Raw genomic sequence first — 6038 nt, 5'->3', positions numbered from 1 at the left:
GTAAGGAGTCTGGGAGGGAAGGTTATTAAAGTTTTCAACTAAACTGAAACTTAACTTATGAGTGAGTTGGATTTAGGGTCAGGTCAATAAGAAATGGTTCACACTGAAGAGAAGTTTTCAGGACCTGTCTGCACTTGGGCTAGATTTTTCAGCATCTCAAAGACATATTTCCACTAGATTCACCGGGATAACCCCATTGAAGGACTTATGGAATAAAGTGATATGACTAGCAGGACACCGCCTTAATAGGCTGGGTCCTGCCTCCTTCCTTCCCACCTCCCTTGAAGAAGCTGTATTTTTGTAATCCCCGGAAAAGAGCATGAGACACAAATCCCCAAAGTGTGGGATGGAGGGTGGGTAATGGTGGGCATAGGAAGAAATCTGCACCCAAATGCAGCAACTGGAACTAAGGCTGGTTCATCTTTAGTAATGAAGAACTGAATTTGAAAAGGGAGGAAAAAAAATGTGTCCATGAATTATTCCACTTGCAGGTAATTTTTCAGGGAACCCCCTGAGTTATGAAAAGTTCAAGTTAAAAAAAAAAAGAAATCAGCCTATTATAATTTTTTTTTAATGATTGAACTACTATGAATCCACAAGCAACTGTTCAGAAACGATGCTTCTTAACTATTTTACCTCTCCCTGCCAGGTGCAACTGCATCAAGGAGAGAGTGGACTCCCCCACCTCTGCTTGGGCTCAGGAGACAGAAGCGGGCATTCCTGCTGAGCGCCAGCGGGACAGGCACCCCGAGGAGGTTGGCAGCAGCAATCACTGGTGGGCCTGCCAGAGGTCCAAGGGGTGAAGGGGCTGCCCCTTAAGAAACCCCTGACATACCGGGGCTGCTGACAGGCGTCCTGCCTCCTAGCTGAGCCCATTTGAGCACGGCCCTTCGTACCAGCGTTGAAATAGGGGTGCCCGCTCCATGGCTTCTCTTGCCGGGACTGGTGGTCATATTGCAGTGGCGCGTCCAGGAAGTCCAAGGCCTGGGGGCTGGCAAGGTGCTGGCTTTCACTGCGGACAAAGCGTTCCTTTCCCATTGCTAACGGGAGTGTCTACCCAAGACATGCATCTAATTCAATGGTGCGTATATCAATATGGTCAAATAAATCTCCGACCCCAGACCCTCGGTTATGTTCGCCAACTGATCATCTGGCATTTCCATGGAAAAACGGCTTCTTCAGGAAAATCGTATTCGCCAGCACACAACCCAAGCTCCACATATGCAAACGGTAACCGTGCATCGTGCATCTGAGCGTCTACAAGAGGCTCGGACCGCTGAGGTGATGGCGAAGCACCTCGGACAGCGTATGCTTGGCCAGGGAGGTGAAACTCAGCCAAACCCCGTCCATTAGCAACGCTTTCTGTGCTCGCGATCAACCATGGCGTTACGGGGCTGCCCATCTCGGTGCATCACCTCCAGCCGTGACCACAATCCGGGCCTCAGAACCTCACACACGTGGGCGTCCGGCATCATTGCCTGAATCCGTGCTGTTGACACAAGTTCTAAAACCGAGGCGGGTTCGTGACCCGGGTCTTTTACGAAGCCCGCCCGCCCGTGTGCCGACGTGGGGACCACCTCGCAAGTTCTCCGAAATCTTTATTTCACACTTGATTTCCTCCTTTACGGGCTTGAGAGTTTCAACAACTTTTTCACTATTTGCGATGTTAACGGCTTTAGCTACCTCACGCATTTACCAGGCCTAGTTCCCACACCGGCTTGCCGCCCCCGGCCTTCCCCATCCCACCACGCGGGACTCCTGACCCCAGTCCTCGGTCCGCGGATGAACGTCTGTGAACCCCAGCCATGCTGGGCCCGGCCGACATGTCAGGGTGGCGAACGAAGGGAAACTTGATGTTTGGAGATCAGCAGTCGCCGTCCCATCCAGAGGCAGCTGGGGGAGGGGGGATGTAGACTTCGTTTCAAACCGCTTTTCTTCCAACTGCGGTGGCGGTAGCGGTGCTCGCCCCTCTCCTCACACAGACAATATGGCTGCGGCAGGGCGGAGCCACAGGGCTCAGCCACAGACAATATGGCGGCAGGGGGAGGGGGAGACCCAGGGCTCAGCCACAGACAATATGGCAGCGGCAGGGCGGAGCCACAGAGCTCAGCCACAGACAATATGGTGGAGGGAAAGAACCACAGGGCTCAGCCACAGACAATATGGTGGAGGGAAAGAACCACAGGGCTCAGCCACAGACAATATGGTGGAGGGAAAGAACCACAGAGCTCAGCCACAGACATATGGCAGCGGCAGGGCGGAGCCACAGAGCTCAGCCACAGACAATATGGTGGCAGGGGCGGACCCACAGGGCTCAGCCACAGACAATATGGAAGAGGGGGTGGAGCTACAAGGCTCAGCCACAGACAATATGGGGGAAGGAAAGAACCACAGGGCTCAGTCACAAACAATATGGCCGCAGGGGTGGGGGAGACTCAGGGCTCAGCCACAGACAATAAGGCGGAGGGGTGGAGGGAGTGGCCACTGCTGTTACGAAAGCGGAAGCAGAAACCCCTGAGGCTGTGGTCTGAAAGGTAACCTTCAGAGGAGCCCATGGGAAGAGGCATCAAAAAATCCAGCTGTTGCCGTGCCCTGGCTTCTTAAAAGCTGTGTGATTTCTGAAAAGCCTCAAAACTTCTATGAACTCATCTGTGAAATGAGCTTGATTATAGCTGTCCTCCCTCCATCACAGTATTATGAAAAACTAGTGGCCCGGTGCACATATTCATGCACACTGAAAGGAAATTAATTAGAAGAAATATTTTAATATCGCTATTCACCCTTTCTCTATAATAAAAGTGTCAGAGATGAAAGAAAATTAGTAAAAATGTATATGAAAATAATATATAAATTGATTCATAAACAAACAATAACAACATAACAAAAAAGACATAAAAACAACAAAAACATGATATAAAAACAACTAAAACATGATATAAAAACATTGATAAAAACAATGACTGATAAATTGATTAAGCTTATTCTAATATCTCCCTGAATACATACAATTGGTGCCAGTGAGAACTTTATATGTATCGCGCATGCATGAGTCAACATTTATTTTTAAACTGTCAGTGCGCATCATATGTAGCAGCCAGTCGGACAGTCAGACGGATGGACAGTCAGTCAGTTAGCCTTTTATATATATAGATGAGAGTGATCATGCTTTCTAAGCTGTACAGTGCTATGCACATGGGAGGATAGCATGTTTTATAATCCACATAATCCTGTATGCCTCATGGGCAAACCCCAGCAGTGCCACATCCAAAGGAAAATCAGTTCTGAAAAAGCTTAGATGATTGTGACAAAGGATTCTCTTTCCTGCTCATGGCCCCACAATCTATTCATCATCACAGCTGCTCCAAATCTACTCTCTGTCCCACTAACTCCAGACTTTCTCCCGGTCCCGCTCCAAAACTGTCTTTTCAAGCTTTATATGAAAATCCATCACCCATTATCCCCATTAACAAAACAATCTACACTAATAAAAGACAAAGATGCTAATTGACTGTACCTTCGCTACGCCCCCCAAGCCATGCCCACCAGCCAATCAGAGCGACTATATGCAAATTAACCCAACCAAGATGGCAGCCGGCAGCCACGGAGCTGGAGCAAGCAGGAGGCTTGGTTGCCTGGGCGATGGAGGAAGCCAAGCTTCCCGCCGGCCCTGAGCTGGCTGTGGCCTCCGCTCATGGCAACAAAGTTTCAATTATAGAAGCTAAATAAACCCCAGATTCCTGGTTCCAGCCAGCCTCCACTGGGAGTTTGGGTGGCTGGGGGCTGTGGCCAGCCTGCAAACAGCCATCAGCCCCTCACCCAGGATGGCCACACCCTCATGGGGTGAGGGTCCCCGCTGGGGGGCTAGGCCAGCCTGCAAACAGCCATCAGCCCCTCACCAAGGCTGGCAACACCCTCATGGGGTGAGGGTCCCTGCTGGGGGGCTTAACCAGCCTGAAAACGGCCCTCAGCCCCTCACCCAGACTGGCCAGGCACCCCAGCAGGACCCTCCCACCCTGAAGGGGCTGTGGCCAGCCTGCAAACAGCCATCAGCCCCTCACCCAGGCTGGCCAGGCACTCCTATATAATAAAAGGGTAATATGCAAATTGACCCTAACAGCAGAACGACTGGGAATGACTGGTCACTATGACACACACTGACCACCAGGGGGCAGATGCTCAATGAAGGAGCTGCCCCCTGGTGGTCAGTGCGCTCCCACAGGGGGAGCTCTGCTCAGCCACAAGCCAGGCTGACAGCTGCCAGTACAGCAGTGGTGGTGGGAACCTCTCCCGCCTCCTCAGCAGCGCTAAGGATGTCCGACTGCAGCTTAGGTCTGCTCCCTGCTGGCAAGTGGACATCCCCTGAGGGCTCCTGGGCTGCCAGAGGGATGTCTGCCAGCTTGGGCCCGATCCCCCAGGGAGCGGGCCTAAGCCAGCAGGTGGTCATCCCCCGAGGGGTCCCACACTGCAAGAGGGCACAGGCCGGGGTGAGGGACCCCCGAGTGCACAAATTTTTGTGTACCGGGCCTCTAGTCTATATATATAAAAGGCTAATATGCAAAGTGCCCCCCGGAAGTTCGATCACTTGCTATGATGTGCATTGACCACCAGGGGGCGGCATGGAACGAAGGAAGGCCCCGGCCAGCAAATGGCAGCTGGGGGAAGGAAGGCCCCAGCCGGCAACTGGCAGCCAGAAGAAAGGCTCCAGCCAGCAACCAGAAGGCCCTGGTATGCCCTGATCGCCGGCCAGGCCTAAGGACCCTACCAGAGCGAATTAACAAAAAGGTGCCATACCATATTTTATGTTATTTTTTTTTTACCCCTCACAATTATTTCCAGCCTTAGAATGCAGTGACATGGTATGTAATAAATCCTTCCTGTTTTATGTGAGAGGTGTGTCACGTGAGAATAGGTTTAGAAGTCAGACATCTCAAATCCACAAATGCTCTCTCAAGTACCTGATGTTCCTTAGACATTGGGGTAGTGGCCAGGGTCAGGGAAGTCCAGGTCTCCTTATAAAGGTGGCCACCCCTGGAAACACAATAGCTGACACTTTCATGTGGGTATTCCCACCATGACTTGTGTAAGGCTGCTTATCCAGCAACTCTCTGACCTCCATCTGATACAGTGCACTGAGTGTTCTCATTCAGTGGCTCTGGACTAAAAAGAGCCAACATTTCAGTATTATACCCACCATGTAAAAGCTATAAGCCCTTGGACTGGACAAGTCACTTATCTTCTGTGGGCTACATTTTCTTATCTATAGATAGAGATTAAAAATAGGCAGACGTTTATTAGGATTAAATGACATGATGTATGTAAAGCGCATACGTGTTAGGCTTGGCACAGAGTGAGTGCACAATAAGTGACAAACATGATGGTCACAGACCCTCTGAAGTTCCACACAGAACTATATGGTGTCACAGAATGAAAACAGCAGCTGCTATATAACTTGCACAATGTCATCCCCAGTGATGTGGGAGATGACTATCCAGGGAACAACCAAATAGTTGACTCATTCTTCTAGCGTTCCACCTCAGCTGGCTGTGCAAGATACTGGAAAACTGTTTCTGCTTCAGGGGAGACCATACCCTGGATCTTCCCCTGGAGTCACTGTGGCAGGTGGCGTTTGTCTTGTCTTCCACAAACTGTTGTTCTCTTCAAGGATCATTGCTTGTCTAAGCCACGTATTAATTTCTTAATATTCTGGCATGGTCTCCCTCTGATTGTTACAGGCTTCCATGTAAGCAGATCACTCTGGGCCTATTAAACACAGTATTTGCTCAACAGCCAAGTAGTCACTGTGTAAACATGCTGTGAAAAGGGATATTTTCAATGAGCTGTATTAGAGGTCAGTGCGTGGAGATTCTCGTTACTTTGTGAGGAGCCCATGACTCTCTCACCCACATCACTCACATTCCAGGGAGGGTGGAAAGATGTCAGCACGGATACCCATAAGGGGATCCTTTTTACCCAAACCACACAACCCTTAGGTCTTTCAGAAACAAAAGTTTTCTCCTTTATTAACTGAAGGACTCAAA

The 6038-nt window shown here is 50.2% G+C and overlaps 1 pseudogene; it reads right to left on the bottom strand.

The window, feature by feature from the left end:
* Positions 1 to 632: 632 nt before the first annotated feature.
* LOC111828231 lies at positions 633 to 1402 on the bottom strand (annotated as a pseudogene).
* Between the last annotated feature and the right edge of the window lie 4636 nt (positions 1403 to 6038).

This window comes from Myotis lucifugus, unplaced genomic scaffold (assembly GCF_000147115.1).
Source record: "Myotis lucifugus unplaced genomic scaffold, Myoluc2.0 scaffold_305, whole genome shotgun sequence".
Classification (NCBI taxonomy): domain Eukaryota; kingdom Metazoa; phylum Chordata; class Mammalia; order Chiroptera; family Vespertilionidae; genus Myotis; species Myotis lucifugus.
This window is presented reverse-complemented; position numbering and strand designations above follow the sequence as displayed.